The sequence below is a fragment of the Peromyscus maniculatus genome, chromosome 7 (assembly GCF_049852395.1).
Source record: "Peromyscus maniculatus bairdii isolate BWxNUB_F1_BW_parent chromosome 7, HU_Pman_BW_mat_3.1, whole genome shotgun sequence".
Taxonomy (NCBI): domain Eukaryota; kingdom Metazoa; phylum Chordata; class Mammalia; order Rodentia; family Cricetidae; genus Peromyscus; species Peromyscus maniculatus.
Genome location: NC_134858.1, coordinates 20,460,032 through 20,476,585, shown reverse-complemented (window position 1 = coordinate 20,476,585; position 16,554 = coordinate 20,460,032). Strand labels below are relative to the sequence as shown.

Here is a 16,554-nt window from a genome sequence, read left to right as displayed (position 1 = left end):
GTTCATTAGCTCAAGCATGGCCTGCTCAGTTACTGCACACTGTAAAAGTAATATCCTCAAGTTACAAAAATGACTTTCTTCCCGGGAGCCTAAGCCAGTCCTACATAACAGTTCATTACGACAATGGCAGGGTCAGTATGCCATCATATTTTGGGGGAAGCCTGAAGCTAAGAGTGGGGGTTTTATATAGTTAGTGGCAAAATAAGGCCTCATACTCAATCTTTGTATGAGAAACTGCAAATCCTTTCTTAAGCTGTATCAATGTATCATTTGAATTTAATTCTAAACCTTTCACTTTTTTGGTGAGGCTGGCTTATTATATTTGATAATACACTGATGACTTTTAAACCTACTACAAACAGAATTAAAATTGTGCACAAAATTTAATGTGCATTCTACAATCTTTTTTCAGTTCATTTTGTATCTTTTGACATGTGCTTTTAATGTACAAGCAGTGAACAGTGGGTATTTTTATGCTTCATTGTTTAAAATACAGTCTTCAAAGCTCAGCCAGAAATGTCCATTTTAAAACGCCAACTCCAGCCAGCTGGCTCTGGGATGCCCTGTGCAAAGTGAAACTGTAACCAACCGTGATTTGCCGCAGGTCAGCTGGGATCCGTTAGCACATTCAACATGGTTTCCCGTCCACGCTGGAGAAAAGTGCCTCTCAGCCTGTAAGTGCTTCTTTTAAACATCACATAAGCTACTGGTCCTTAAATACTGGTGTTACCGAGGCATGCTAAAAAATTTTAGCATGAGTTATGAACATTATTCTGTATGAAAATGCAATTAGAATGTTTTCATTATGAAGAAAGTAAGGAGTCACATAAAATTTAAGTAACTAATAATCATGCTTGAGCAGCTACGAGTCTTTGATGTTAATGATCTCCCTAGTCTCCAGGTTTAGGTCAACAGCACTTCACAGATAGCTCTCAGGTAAACAGAGATTGCAAATGTTCACAGACAAAATCATCTACAGTATTAATTTTGAAAAGTATGGCAATCTTTTGTCATTCTCCTTCCTGACATGCACTAAATGAGCCTTTTTAGAAAAATACCATGAATCATCAGTTTATCCCAGGACTTGAGAGGCAGAGGCAGGAGGATCACCACCCTTTCCGTGCTAGTAGTCAGAGCTACATAACAAGACCTCAAAAATGAAGAAAAAAAAAAAAAAAAACAGAAACAGAAGCAAATTATCTTAGAAACAAATTGTCAAAGGTCACCAAATATATTTCTTGTTTTCCAAAGATTACATTTTTTTAACTAGTTAACTATTCAAAAAGAAAGGCAATTCCAGTTTTACAAAGGAATGAAAAGCAGTAATGTGATTCATGCAAGACCCCTTCCTTCACACTAGAGCAATTGGCTAGCGCTAGGCATGTGTCTGTTGTACTAAGTCAAGTTCAAAGTTCTCTCAAGCTGACCATGTGACAATGCAAAACAGTGACCTTCTTACTGACACTTTCAATACATTATCATGTGACTGTCTTTCGCCCCTATAATGTTTTCCTTTTATTTATTTATTGGAAGAGAGAGCAAGCGAGCTCACACAGGCATGTGTGTTGTGGACATGTGGACATACATGCACAGCACACCTGTGGAGGGAGGTCACAGGACAACATGCAAGAGTCGGTCCTCTCCTTCAACTGTGTGAGTCCCGGGGATCGAACTGAGGTTTCCAAACTTGAATGGCAAGCACCACTTTCAGAGGAGCCACCTCGCCAGCCCCTACACATTTCTTTTTCAAAAGGAGGTGCTTTTACTGAGAGAAAGCAACTCATGCACCAGGCATGGTGACACACCTCTAATTCCAGCTGGTTGGGTTAGGAAACCCACTAGTTCAAGACCAGCCTGGGCTAGATGGCCTGTTTCAACAAGTGTAAAAAAATAAATCTTAAAAACCAGGTGAAGGGAGAATACATTCAGTAGTTTGCTACCTTCACAAGAACTGTTTTCCTTTGTACAGACAGACAATAACATTCAGCTGGTCTTTTGCAAGGACAGACTGTGGTCTAGGTTTGAGAATCACCAAGCTGTATGTTAGAAAAAAACTCCTACAAGTGGAAGAACATTCTATTGTTAATGCCGTGTCTCATAAAAGCAGATGTCTGGATGTCCTTGAATCAATCAAACACCAGCATGCACAGTTTGGATTGTGTATTTAATAAGAACACAGTGGTCCAATGTCAGAAGCCTATGCTTCATTGTAAGGGATTAGAGTTCAAGACCATTAAACAGAGCCTTTGATCCTCACATAGGCAAGGCCGAGGAAACTAGCAACAATGAACTACAGATGGTAAGGATGACCTTTCCCCTGCTACTGCAGAGGTCAGCACTCAACAAACTCATAAAAATGTCCCCTTTAGGTTAATTTCCTGAAGCAGGAAGTTTGTAAGAGACTAGCAAACAAAATTGAAACACGTGTAATCTACGCTTATACATTACCTCAGAGTAGTTTCTGCTGCTGTTGACCCTGAGATAAAGTACTCTGAGAAAAGCAACGAGGTTTATTTTAGCTCACAGTTCCAGGTTACAGTCCATCACTGTGGGGATGTCGAGGTGGTGAGAGCTTGGAGTATCTAGTCACATCGCAGTCAGAGCAGAGAAAAGCAAATTGTGCTCAATTCTCTTCCTCTTGACGCAATCCAGGGCTCAAACCCAGGGAATGGTGCTGTGCAGTTTCTGGTTGGATCTTCTCACACTGATCAATATAATACACACACACACACACACACACACACACACACACACACACACACACACACGTAGAAAGGCACACAAGCCAGCCTGATTGAATCCTTCACTGATTCTACATTGTGTCAATTTGGCAATTAAAACAATCCCCCATATACACATCATGTGTATATGATAAAATGATTCTGAAGTCTATGGCAGCAGTGCTGAGGATCCAACCTAGGACCTTAAGTACACTAGGCAAGTGTTCTATCACCGAACCACACCCCCACCCTATATCTTTTCTACTCACCTAGCTCCTATAATTTCCACGGGTTTCCCATGTTGGCAGCAGCAAATGTAGGGGAAATGCACGTTTTAACAAATACGTGAATGGAAGGGTAAACTAAAATAATTTGGTGCTATTGGGAATACTTAAGACAACTATCTGTGGTGGTTTGAATAGGTATGAACCCCACAGATTCATATGTTTGAATGTTTACCCCATACAGAGTGGCACTTTTAGGAGGTGTGGCATTGTTGGAGGAAGTGTGTCACTGTGGGGATGGGCTTTGAGGTCTCATATATGCTCAAGCTGCACCCAGTATCACAGTTCACTTCCAGTTGCCTGAGGATCAAGATATAAGCTCTCAGCTCCTTCTCCAGCACCATGTCTGCCTGCACACCACCATGACAATAATGGACTAAACCTCTGAAACTGTAAGCTGGCCCCAATTAAATGTTTTCCTTTGTAAGAGTTGCCATGGTCATCATGTCTCTTCACAGAAATAGAAACCCTAACTAAGACAGCATCCATATATGAAAACAAGAATACGGACTAATTGGTAATAAATGCATTTTGAAGTCTCTTACAGACTTGAGTATAAATTTCTATGGCACCAACCACAACTTTTTACTTAATCTTCAAATGACAACAACAGATGCAGAGGTTGTTCAGCAGCCAGTGATGGGCTCAGGTACATGTGTGCTTCCTTGTGTGATGTCCAATACGGATTGTCCAGTTGACAGGACTTAGAATCACCTAGGAGACCAAGTCTGGACATGCCACTAGTGAGTGACTAGACTTCTGGACATGCCTGTGCTAGTGACTAGACTGCTGGACATGCCTGTGTGAGTGACTAGACTGCTGGGCATGCCTGTGTGAGTGACTAGACTGCTGGGCATGCCTGTGTGAGTGACTAGACTGCTTGCTGGGCATGCCTGTGTGAGTGACTAGACTGCTGGGCATGCCTGTGTGAGTGACTAGACTGCTGGACATGCCTGTGTGAGTGACTAGACTGCTTGCTGGGCATGCCTGTGTGAGTGACTAGACTGCTGGACATGCCTGTGTGAGTGACTAGCCTGGACTCATCAAGGAAAAACTCACCTTAAATGTGGGCAACAGCACTCCAGAGATTAGGGTCCTGAATGTACTAAAAGGGGACAGCAAGAGCAGCACCAGCAAGCATTGCTCTCTGTTTCCTGACTGCAGATGCAATGCGACCAGCCACCCCATGCCCTGCCACCACATCCCCCCACCAAGATGGCCAATGAGCCGAAAAAAACTCTTCCGTAAGTTGTCGTTGTCAGGCATTGTCACAGCAACAAGAAGAGTAACTGAAACACCATGTTAGTTTTATTTATTTATTGGGATGCCTGTTGGGGATCTCCAGTGGGGCCCATTCCATACCCGGCCCTCAGGGCACCAAGTGGTGGCTCCTCCCCTGGAGCCGCCCTCTCCAGACCTCACCCAGAGAAATCGCACCAAGCAGCGGCTCCTCCCCCAGAGCTCCCCAAGACCACCTACAGTGTATTTCAGGTCCAGTCCATATTTCTCCTCTTCCCCTGGGCACACACACTCACACACACAGGCACAGGGGCATATGTATACTCACATGTATACACACACGTGCACACACAATGTAAAAATAAATACCAGTCTCAAAATGTCTAGCGTTAGTGCAACTTCTAAAAACATATATTTTTAGAAGTGTTATATATATTTCTATGTACATGATTACTAATACTACTAATACTAATTACATAATTACAACATAATTACAAATATTTCTAAATATCTACATAATTACTTGAAATGGAAATTCATTTGTCAAACTGATCACATCCAAAAATTATATTTTGTAAGTCTGACTTTATTTTCTTCTTAAGTTCATCCTATATTGAATAGTCTATGTGCCCAGTTAATGTTCCTACTCTTTTCTTGATACAAGTGTGGCTATCAGAAGTCTCACATTAAAATCTGTATAGACACTAAATAAACCAAAATAAAAAGGGGCTTGAGCCGGGCGTTGGTGGCACACGCCTTTAATCCCAGCACTCGGGAGGCAGAGGCAGGCGTATCTCTGTGAGTTCGAGGCCAGCCTGGGCTACCAAGTGAGCTCCAGGAAAGGCGCAAAGCTACACAGAGAAACCCTGTCTCAAAAAACCAAAAAAAAAAAGGGGGGGGGGCTTGGCTATTTCCCATCCCAAGGACCTTGCAACTTGTACAAATCATTAAGGGGGTGGCCTACAGAAAGCCTGACCCAGAGCCTCCAGGTAGACTCCCATCTCTGGAGCCCCTCCCAAGCCCTGGATGGGAGCTGCTGTCTATTCTAATAGTTCGTGGGTCTTGTTCTTCCCTACCCTCTATCTAGTTCCCTGCACCTGAAGCATCTCTCCACCCCCATTTAATCTCCAACAGTCTCTTTAACTCTCTGGCTGCAGAGTCACCCCATCCCCTATCTCCAAAAGTCACCTTCCACACTCTGGCGACAGAGTCACCCCATCCCCTATCTCCAAAAGTCACCTTCCACACTCTGGCGACAGAGTCACCCCATCCCCTATCTCCAAAAGTCACCTTCCACACTCTGGCGACAGAGTCACCCCATCCCCCATCTCCAAAAGTCACCTTCCACACTCTGGCGACAGAGTCACCCCATCCCCTATCTCCAAAAGTCACCTTCCACACTCTGGTGACAGCCCTGTGAGTTCCCTTCAGCTGCCTTCCTCTCCGACTTTCATTTTACTTTGCCGTCACTTTCACTGTCTCTATGTGGATCTTCTTTCTAAGACAACTCTCCCACTGTCCCACAGAATGATCCTGGTGATACCCCAGATGACTACCCCTCATTAATACCCCCTCCCAAGATGGCAGAAGAACAGACTCCCAAGAGTTGAGCTGTCCTCTGGTCCCACAAGGGCAGGGCCTGACTCACCATCACTGATCACACTGACTCAGGCAGCAGGAGAGGCTTCCCCTGCCATGTACAGAGACCCCTTTTGTAGACCCTGCCCCTGGAGGCCTATGGCTGCTAGGCTCTACCCCCAGGCTACTCTAGCAACCAGGCATAACAGCCCTTCCTAAGACTCCCATGGTGGGAGAATGGCCAGGCCCTGCCCTACAGGAAAAAAAAAAAATCCCCCAATCCCTGATCTTGCCCTAAAATCAGGCCACATAATTCCTCCAATCCCAGGCTACCCTGGAAAGTTACCCCTGCCCCCAAGAAACCCTATATAAACCCTGTCATTGAAAGACCCCCGCTCCATTATGAGGACATGGGGCTTTGGGCCAATGAAATGCTCCCCCCCCCCCATAACTTAGCCTAAGAAACGCCATTCTGAAGGAATCAGAAAAACAGGAGTTCACAGCCATAGCCAGCCACCCGGCCTTGACAGAGATTACTATGGCCAGCCATCCAGCCTTGAAAGAGATAACTGTGGTCGGCGGCCTTGGGAGAAAAACAGTTGAGTCGAATCAGGATATTTTATGGCTGGCCCCCTGGCCTTGAGGAATAAGCAGCTGGCCTGGACAAGGCCAAATCAGCCACACACATACGACCCCAAGTTCACCCTGGCCTTCTTTGAAACAACCAATAGGGACCCTGTAACTATGCTTCTCGCTTCTGTAACCGCGCCTCTGCCCCTGGGATCCCATAAAAAGTCCCCCTTGCCCTAGGAAAGCGCGCAAGTCCTCCAAGAGACTTCGCCCCAGGTACCTGGTCTAAATAAACCCTCTTGCTTTTGCATCTGATCTGTGGTTTCGGTGTGTTCCTTGGGTTTGGGGTCTCTCCCGGAGGAAGATCTCAGCCAGGGGTCTTTCATCATCTGCTCAGTTCTCTGCTGCTTCTCACCCAAGCAGAGGCAACCACTGTCCTGGGTTTTTCCCTCCCAATAAATCTCTTGTGTGAGATTTGATGTGCAGTGTGACTTTATGGTATACCTTGGCTCCAGACTGCCACAACACCTTTCCCATCTGAGCTGTAACACTTACACATACAAAAATAAATTTTAAAAGTCACATATTAGATTGACTTAAGATCGCAGCTGTGGCCACAGGCACGCACAGGACTGTGGAGCAGCTCTGAAAAGCCTGAGAGACCCAGGGAGGCTCCAAGGGAAGACATGGCAACAGAGGAGGAGGCTGAGGAGCCCACATTATCACCGGAATAACTAAAGAAAGGAGGTCTAATGGAAAGATGCATTTTAAAAGTGGTCTCATCAAGCTGGGAGGAAAGAGGGCAGAGCAGAGCTGCCCACGTGTCAGGGAACAGCGAAAACTAGACACACGGAAGCGAAGAGTACAGAAGAGGCATGGGGTGCAGCTGCAGTGGACCAAGAGCACGGCCTGGCGCTCCTGTGGAAACGTGTCGCCACTGACCAGGGCCAGTCCTCAGACTGCTGGCCGGCCTGCAGCCTGACACCATGGCTGCCTCAGCCCCTGCTGCTTGCCCTCCTGTCTTAGTCAGGGTTTCTATTGCTGTGGAGAGACAGCATGACCACGGCAACTCTTACAAAAGAAAACATTTAACTGGGGCTGGCTCACAGTTTCAGAGGTTTAGTCCATTATCACCACAGCGGGAGGCATGGCAGTGTACAGGCAGACATGGCGCTGGAGAAGGAGCTGTGGGTCCTACATCTTGACCCACAGGAAGCAGAAGGAGACTGTGTGCCACACTGGGTGAAGCTTGAGTATGTAAGACCTCAAAGCCCGCCTCCACAGTGACACACTTCCTCCCACGAGGCCGCACCTCCTAATAGTGTGTGCATCTCCCTATGGACCAAGTACTCAAACACGTGAGTCTATAGAGGCCATTCCTATTCAAACCACAGCACAGCTGTTAGGATCCTACCCTCACTCCGGCACATGCACAGCTTGAGGTCTTGCGTCCTACATCATCAGGGCGCTGGCGACTACATATGCACAGCTTGGTCACCTTAAAAGCCGGATGCAAACCCCACACTCCCTCTCTCTCTGCTCTCTGCTCTGCTCCCAACCTCTCCCTCTCCCTCCCTCTCTCTCTCTCTCTCTCTCTCTCTCTCTCTCTCTCTCTCTCTCTCTCTCTCCCTCTCTCTCTCTCTCTCTCTCTCTCTCTCTCTCTCTCTCTCTCTCTAGGCCTGGCTCTCCTCTCTCCTATCCCCTCCCTCCTTCCAATAAAGCTCTCTGTAACTCTGGTAGTCGTGGCCGTGGCTCGTGACTTTTTCACGGGTAAGCACCAGCACCAGCACCAGCACCAGCACCAGCACCAGCACCATTCATCCTCTTAACAGCTCCAATTAAACATCTACTGTTTGAACCGCGGGGGCCTGGCTCAAGAGGTTTCAGAGGAGAAGAATGTTAGTACGTGACCTAAAAACTAGTCTTGTGAAATTTTGGTGAAGAATTTGGCTGCTTTTTGCCCTTGTCCAAAAACTCTGCCTGAGGCTAAAGTGAAGAGTTTTGGATTAATTCCATTGGCAGAGGAAATCGCAAAACAGCCTAATATTGACTCTGTTGTATGATTATTACTGTTAACTCTTATGAAGATTTATAATGAAAAGGAGCAAGTTGATCAAATAAAAGTAAAAATGTACAGATTGAGAAAATGGGCACCAGGAAGTGTAAAAGAGCTAAATCCTGTGTTCAAGGAGATGAACTGATTAAGGAGAGCCTGATGTTAAATGGAATAAAGGGAGTGATGACCTCAGGCAAGACCCCCCCCCCCAGCTAAGTTTCCATCTTGAGAAAAGGAATTAAAAAACAACCTAGGTCCAGGAATGGTGGTGCATACACCTTTAATCCAGCACTCAAGAAATAGATGCATGCAGATCTCTGAGATCAAGGTCAGCCTGATCTACGGAACAAATTTCAGGACAGCTAAGCTTAGGCTGTGAAGGAAAGCACAGAAAACAGAAAACTGGTGAAGATATAATTGAATAGGGGACCATGTTCCAGCCCTAACAAGCAGCAGAATTTAGCAGTTTCAGTCATGTGGTTCTAGCTTTAGAGTCAAGGATAGAAGAAAGGGGTTATGGAATTTGCCTCCTCCATGACTAAAAAAAGCTGCTAAGGCCAGGTGTGTGCCAGGGGTGTCCCTAACTAAGACAGGTAGTCTATTTACTAAGCTTATTATTTGTTTGAAAGTACTTTCATATTGGTATAAATGTGTCCATCAAACAGAACACAGCAGATGTCCATGGGCCTATCATTGAAAACAAGAAATACAATATTGTCAAAAGGGTATACAAACTGTTCACTATGAAATGAAAAAGTGAGCTGGATGTGGTGACACACACCTTTAATCCCAGTACTTGGAAGGCTGAAGCAGGCAGATCTCTGTGAGTTCAAGGCCAGCCTGCTCTACAGAGGGAGTTAAAGAACAGCCAGGGCTGTTACACAGAGAAACCTTGTCTCAAAAAATAAAACAAAACAAAAAGAAATGAAAAAGTAAGGTATAAAGTGGTGAAATACACTTGCATCTTATTTAAGTTTACAATGTCAAGTATATATAAGGAATTGTCAGAAATTAATTTAAAAAACACAACTGCCAGTGGACATGGGCAGCTCATGAATAGGTTTTATTCAGTAGAGGCAGTAGAGGCACTTACGATCATAAACCATGTGAATAGGCATTCAGACTCATCACATCAGGGAATCCTAAATCAAGATTACAGCAAGATACACTGTATACAGGTAAAAAATAACTAATAGAGAGGATGTATCTAAATCTGACCTCAAGTGGTATGACCACTTTGAAAAATAGTTTGGCATAATTTGGAAAGTCAATGAATTTGAAAAGTTTGATTAACCAATAATAGTCTTCTGGGGGTATTCTTACATGTGTGTGTAAGCGGGTATGTTTAGGGTTGGTCATTGAGGCAAATCATAAACCTCAGTGACTTGACAGTTGGCAATACATGAACCTGGGCTTTTCCTCTGGCCTATCTGTTCTGTTCCAGGCTGGGAGCTTTGTTCAGATTATAAATAGCCACGATTTTTTCCTCCTTTCCTAGAAAAGGGACCACTGATAAGATGTAAGCTAAAAGCCCAGCACCTGTAAGCATGTCCTTGATCGGAGAGCACAAGAGCTGGCAGGAACCCCTGCTGCCTCCTACCATTGCTATCTGGACACTGCATACATCAGATCTGCCCACACTGTCTGGTTCAAAGCATGGCCACACCCAAGTAAGTGGGCCATGTCCTTCCACAGAAGGTTGGGAAGTCATACTGTAGTGAGTACAATCCTCTCAAAGAAAAAGGAAGAGGCTATGGAAGGTGAATCATAAACAATAATCTAAAGCATATTATCATTCACAAAATGCCTGTGGAGTCTCTATAATGGTGATATTAGAGACAAAAAAACAAAAAACAGAAAAAAAATTCCTGTCCCTTGGGGTCATTCTAAAAAAAGGTTTAGTGAAGAGATGAGATGCAAGATAAATATACAAAACAAGATGTAGGCAACATCAGTATCAGTCATAGGCACCTTCAGTGTCTTAAGAGCTACCCAAGTATTTGGTGGAGAAAAGATCCCAATAACAAAATTCTTAATAAAAACCACTACTGAGAAAATACCATTCAAGCACATTAAAAATAGAGAGAAACTGTGGCCCTCAAAGGTAAGATTCAATATTGTAGAGTTTATTATATATATTAATATATACATAATCAAAATTCAAAGAAAGCTTAGTAATAAGTTTTGGATCCCTTGTTACTGGGTACCCTCCACCACCAATGTAATAAGCCAATCGAGCCAAATTAATAAATCCAGGTTTAATCTGAGCAGAGCAAAGCACCTCCCGGGTGGTTCTTGGGAAGCCAGGGGAGAGAACACACGTGCACACGTCAGGTATGGAGACCAGGTCTTAAGTAGCCTGTAGGCGTGCGTGGTCTTGAGCAGCCCCAAGGAGGGCTGACTCTTGGCAGGCTTTCTTAGGGGTGGGGTCTGGGGAGAGAGAGAAGTGGCGCTTCCACCTAATCATCCCAGGCTCCTTGGGTACATGGGGCTGGCAGGGCTTCCACCTAAACACCTAACATATTACTCTTTTTCCAACATAATAATTTTATTGATTATTTGGGAATTTCACATAATGCACTCTGATTACGCTCACTTCCCAGTCCTCCTAGGTCTACATCTTCACCCTTGGGACCTCCCCACTAAAAAAGAAAGAAAAAAAAAAAAAAAAAAAAAAAAATATATATATATATATATATATATATATATATATATATATATATCTCCAATTTGTGTTGCCCATATACTCACTGGAGCATAGTCAAATTCCCAGTGGCCAGCCCCTTAAAGAAAACTGAGTCCTTCCCTATCCACAAGACCACCAGCATCAATTGTGAAGAACTACATTTCAGCATTTTTATCACAATTTTTTTGTTTATTTATTTTTTGCTTTTACATCACAATCAAAGTTTCCCCTTCATCTCCTCTTCCCAGCTCCTTCTCCACCTCTTCTCCTATCCCCACCCCACCCACCCACTCCTCTCCCACTGTTTCTCTTCAGATACAGGTGAGCTTCCCATGGATATCAGCCACGGTATATCAAGTTGCAGTAATTAACTATTAAGGCTGGATAAAGCAATCCAGTAGGAGGAAAGGGTCCCCAAAGCTGGCAATACAGTCAGAGACAGCCCCTGCTCTCACTGTCAGGAGTCTCACATGAAGATCCACAACTGTAACATATGTGCAGAGGGCCTAAGTCAGTCCCATCCTGGCTCCCTGGTTGTTGGTTCAGTCTCTCTGAGCCCCTGTGAGCCCAGGTTAGTTGGTTCTGTGGGTTTTTCCATGGTGCCCTTGACACCACTGGGTCCTACAATCCTTCCTCCCCCTTTTCCCCAGGATTCCCCAAGATGCATCAAATCTTTGACCGAAGGTCTCTGCATCTGTTTCCATCAGTTGCTGGGTGAAGCCTCTCTGATGACTCCCTTGTGTGAGTCTGTAGGAGACCAGCTCCGACCTGTTCCCACCTATCAAAGGGTTCTTGGGAGGAGGAGAGAGGAATTAGGAAATATTAAATAGAAAGATAGACCTAGATGAGGAGGAGAAAGACAGAGACACAGGATAGCTCTGGGAGGACCTGGGTCAATACCCACCAGCCTCTAGGTTTATTCAAAGGGGCTTTTTATAATATGCCAAGGGGAGAGGTAAAAAACTTCCCCCTTGCAAGATCAAAGCTCACTGTACAGCCAAGTATGGACCCTTCCAAACATCTGGTAAACACGCCCATGGCCAAATCATCTCCTTCCACAGTCCTGCTGGGTAAAGCAAGCTCAATTCTCTGACATTGAGTAAGGTCTCACTAGATAGCCTCTGTGGGCCTCCACACTCCCCCTACAATCACAATTTTTAAAAATTATCTTCAAGGGCTTCCTGTCTAGACTTTTTATGGGCTGGGGTGGAGTAGGAAGTCAGAAGTTGTCACAGATCCTTCTAGGTCTCTGTTTTAGTGTTTCTATTGTTGTGAAGAGACACCATGACCACGGCAACTCTTATAAAGGAAAACATTTAATTGGGGTTGGCTTACAGTTCATTATCATCACGATGGGATATGGTGGCATGCAGGCAGATATGGTGCTAGAGAGGTAGCTGAGAGTTTTACATCTTGATCCACAGGCAGCAGAAAGAGACTGTGTCCACATTGGGCATAGCTTGAGCATATGAGACTCAAAGCCCACACCCACAGTGACACACTTCTTCCAATAAGGCCACACCCTCTAATAGTACCAGTCCCTATGGGCCAAGCATTCAAACACATGAGTCTATGGGGGCCACTCCTATTCAAACCACCACACTTGCTAATATGTTTCTAACCACAAGGAAGGACAGCCATATCACTGCCAAACAATTAACAAAAAGTGTGAACCTATGCAAATTAGCAAGAAACCAACTCATACAGGAGATGCTAATTATCATTGATTTTAGAGCAGTGATAGCAAATTTAATCATTCAAACAAGTTTCCTAAAAGAAAAGCATCAAGTATATTCTCATTACCTCACAGCTAACTTTCTCACAGCAATGGCCTTTGCAAAAGCAAATTTAGCAAGTATATCTAATGAAAACAAGCATTTACATAGCCCTGTGTGTTCTAAAATTCCTTAATGTTGATTTTTTTTTCATTCTAATAATTGCCAGCACCCCCAGAAGCTGAGGCAAGAGGACCACAAGTTCAAGGCAAGCCTGGTGGCATGGCAACACTGATGCTGATCCAGTGAGGACCTTTCTCAAAAACAGGCTGGAGAGATGATGGCTCAGTTAACAACTCTTACCAAGGACATGGGTTCAGTTTCCAGCACCCACATCACACAACTCACAACCCCCTGTAACTATGGCTCCACGAGATCCAATGCCCTTTTCCAGCCTCCACAGGCACCTGGACAAAGGTGGTGCACATACATTCATGCAGGCACACACACATAAAACAACCTTAAAAAATGCAACATAATTCCAGTTATTGATTTCAAGATTGAGAATAGATGTGGGGGTATGCTTCCGCCTGTATATCCAAATCAGATGAAGGAAAGGTGTATGATCAGAGTCTCTAATCCACTCCTATGTAAAATCAGGAATTCTCCATAATTCTATACATCAGAATAAACCAAACCATCACCATACATTCCATTGTGTAACACAGTTAAATCTGTTTTTCTGCGTGAGAGTTTTCACTAAGGTTCCAGAATATAAAATAATCAAAGCTGCACTCTTACATTCAAAAGCAAGGTGCTGCCATCTACGCATGATTTAAAAGACGTGCCCCCCATCTGGCCCTTCCTTTATGAGGCTGAGAATGAATGAGGGAGCTATGAAAGAAAAAGAGTGGGCATCGAGCTGAGCACACAGCCACTAGAGTGCTAAGAATGCATACGTGAGCTCACACAGCACTGGATAATTTTAAAGGTCTGGCCCAGCTGAAGTGGAGACCTCATTACCACCTTGTAAACGCCGTGGAGAAAGACAGCACCCTTAAGAATACAGATCCTGCCCAGAGTATGGCCCGCTCTACACCCACCTGGAAAAGCCTATTAGCAACCTCTGGCGAGATCCACAGGGAAGAACAGCGATCTCGAGAGTTTGAGAGGTGTGGGAAACACCCTGGGCTTTCCACACAAGAACATAACTTCAAACCATCACAACTTCATGGACAGTGGTACCGAACTAGGTATTTTACTCTTCCATTTTAGCTTTTCTGCTGTGCATACAGAAGTATCTCAGCTGGTTTTAAATTTAATTTCCCTAAAGTACAATGATGCTGAGCATCTTTTCCTGTGTCTGTTAGATCACATATTCAAAAGAAGGGTATCAAATATTTGTCCATGTGTCCTGGGTAGTTTTTATGTCAACCTGAAACAGGCGAAAGTCATCTGAGAGCAGGGAACCTCAATTGAGGAAATGCCTCCATAAGACTGGGCTGTAGGCAAACCTGTAGGGTATTTTCTTATTTAGTGATTAATGTGGGAAGTCACAGCCTATTGTGGGTGAGGCCACCCCGGGCTAGAGGTCCTTGATACTATAAGAACGCAGGCTGAGAAAGCCAGTAAGCAGCACCTTCCACGGCCTGTGCATCAGCTCCAGCCTCCAGGTATCTACCTGGTTTGAGTTCCTGCCTGGGCTGCCCTCAGTGGACTATGGCTCAAGATAAGTAAACCAAATAAACCCTTTCCTCCCCAAGGTGCTTTTGGTCACCTCAATTGTAACTCTAATTAAGATACATCCATCTTTAAAAATTGGCGCAGTCTGTTTTCTTGTTATTGAGTTATAAAAACTCTTTATAAATGCTGGAGGAATGGCTCAGAGGTTATGATGCATGGGTTCTACAGAGGACCCAAGTTAGACTGCCAGCACCTACAGCTAGCAACTTAGTCACCGGTAACTCCAGCTCCCGCAGATGCAATACCCTCTGCTGGACTCTGTAGGTACTACACTCACATGTACACACCCACACAGGCACACACTTAACTAAATGCATTTTGAATATTTCCTCCTTGCCTGAGGCTTGCCTTTTGATCTTAGCAGTTGTCATTTGAAAACCAGAAAGTTTCAATTTTGCTAATTTATTGTTTTCTTTTATAATTAATGTTTTATTATGTCCCAAGAAATCTCTGCATATCCCAAAGCCACAAAGATTTTCTTTAGTCTGTAAATTCTATAATGTTAGCTTTTACATTAAGCTCTATGATCTATTTCATTGTAGTGATATTGTACTCCCCAATATATCATGCACCCTAATAAAGTTACCTGGGGGTCAGAGGACAGAACAGCCACTAGACATAGAGGCCAGAAAATGGTGGCACACACACCTTTAATCCCATCACTTGGGAGGCAGAGATCCATCCGGATCTCTGTGAATTTAAAGCCACACTGGAAACAGCCAGGCATGGTGACTCACGCCTTTAATCCCAGGAAGTGATGGCAGAAAGCAGAAAGGTATATAAGGCGTGAAGACCAGGAACTAGAAGCTTTTAGCTGGTTAAGCTTTTAGGCTTTTGAGCAGCAGTTCAGCTGAGATTCATTTTGGATGAGGACTCAGAAGTTTCCAGTCTGAGGAAACAGGATCAGCTGAGGAACTGGCAAGGTGAGGAAGTTGTGGCTTGTTCTGCTTCTCTGATCTTCCAGCAGTCACCGCAATAACTGGCACCAGGTTTGATTTTATTAATAAGAACTTTTAAGATTCGTGCTACATTTCATGATCATTTTTATGTATCATACCAAGTAGGGGTGGAGATTCATTTGTTTTCAAATGAACATAATTACCTTACTTTTATTGACAAAGTTATCAGTCACATATTTAATTATTTAAGCATTTTGTCAAAAATCATTTCATAATATGTAGACTGATCTCCTTCCAAATACCATATCCTGGTTCATTAATTATGTATCAGTCATTCTGACAATACTACATTATGTGCCATCTATAAATTTTAGTAGTATAATAATATACAAACAATATAGTAAAATCAAACAATATAGTAAAATCAAACAATATAGTAGTCCAATTTTTTTTTCAAAGCCAGCTTTGGGCCGCAAAAAAAAATTCCAGGCCAGCATGGATGAGATCCTACATTGTTCACAATAGTCAAAAGGTGAAGAAACTAAACTGTTCATTAACAATTAACAGGGTGGATGGATGGATGGATGGATGGATGGATGGATGGATGGATACATGAATACTACTATGAAATAAAAAGAGATGAAGTTCTAAAACATGCTATACTGTGTTATTATCTATTTATATCAACTGTTGAAAGTATATAAATCTGCAAGACATAAAATGGACTAGTGCTTGCCTAGGACTAGACAACTTAGAGGGAAATATAGTTAATGAGTACAGAGTTTCTAGGGGGGGTGAAAATGCTCTAAAATTGACAGTAACAGAAGCCAATTCTAAGTTTTTAAGAACAAACTAGGTATACACTTTAACAGTTGTCAGTCAAACTTGTGACAGGTGCCTGAGAAAACAATTGAGACAGAGAAGGGAATAATTTGTACCCATGGTTTCAGGGTCACAGTGTGAGGTCAACTGCAGCGCGGAAGCCAGGAACAGAGGGCACTGTTCAGGGGGCACTGTGCAGGAGCCTTCTCTCCTTTCCCTTTGAGTCCAACCTGGTACCCAAC

General features: G+C 43.8%; 1 protein-coding gene across 3 annotated transcripts in view; it reads right to left on the bottom strand.

Annotated features, from left to right (window-relative positions):
- Bbs9 (Bardet-Biedl syndrome 9) overlaps positions 1-16,554 on the bottom strand; it is a 425,345-nt gene that overhangs the window by 348,819 nt on the left and 59,972 nt on the right. The gene's annotated exons all lie outside the window — the stretch shown is intronic.